Consider the following 343-nt stretch of genomic DNA (forward strand, 5'->3'; position numbering starts at 1 on the left):
GTGACAAAAATAGAGTAAATCAATAGACTAGGGACCAGTAACATCGTTCTTTCCTTTGGCTTGAATTCCAGAAGGCAATATAGTCACTTTGATAAATGAAAAACAGGGTCAAGTTAGAATAAGAATATAAGTGTCACTGAAAGTGGGTAGGTTCTCTGACAACTGTTATGGGGCATGGAAACTAAGTTGGTAGTAGGTGGTAACTATGGCAGTTTTCATAGAGTTTGATATCTGGGAAAGATTAGTTCTCTAACATAAGACTGTGAAAAAGATTGACTATCAAAGCTCAAATTTACTTTCATTTTTAGGATTATTTTAGCATTTGTAATACAGACACCCATGA

Source organism: Sapajus apella, unplaced genomic scaffold (genome assembly GCF_009761245.1).
Source record: "Sapajus apella isolate SASKATOON/1434 unplaced genomic scaffold, GSC_monkey_1.0 scaffold287, whole genome shotgun sequence".
Lineage (NCBI taxonomy): Eukaryota > Metazoa > Chordata > Mammalia > Primates > Cebidae > Sapajus > Sapajus apella.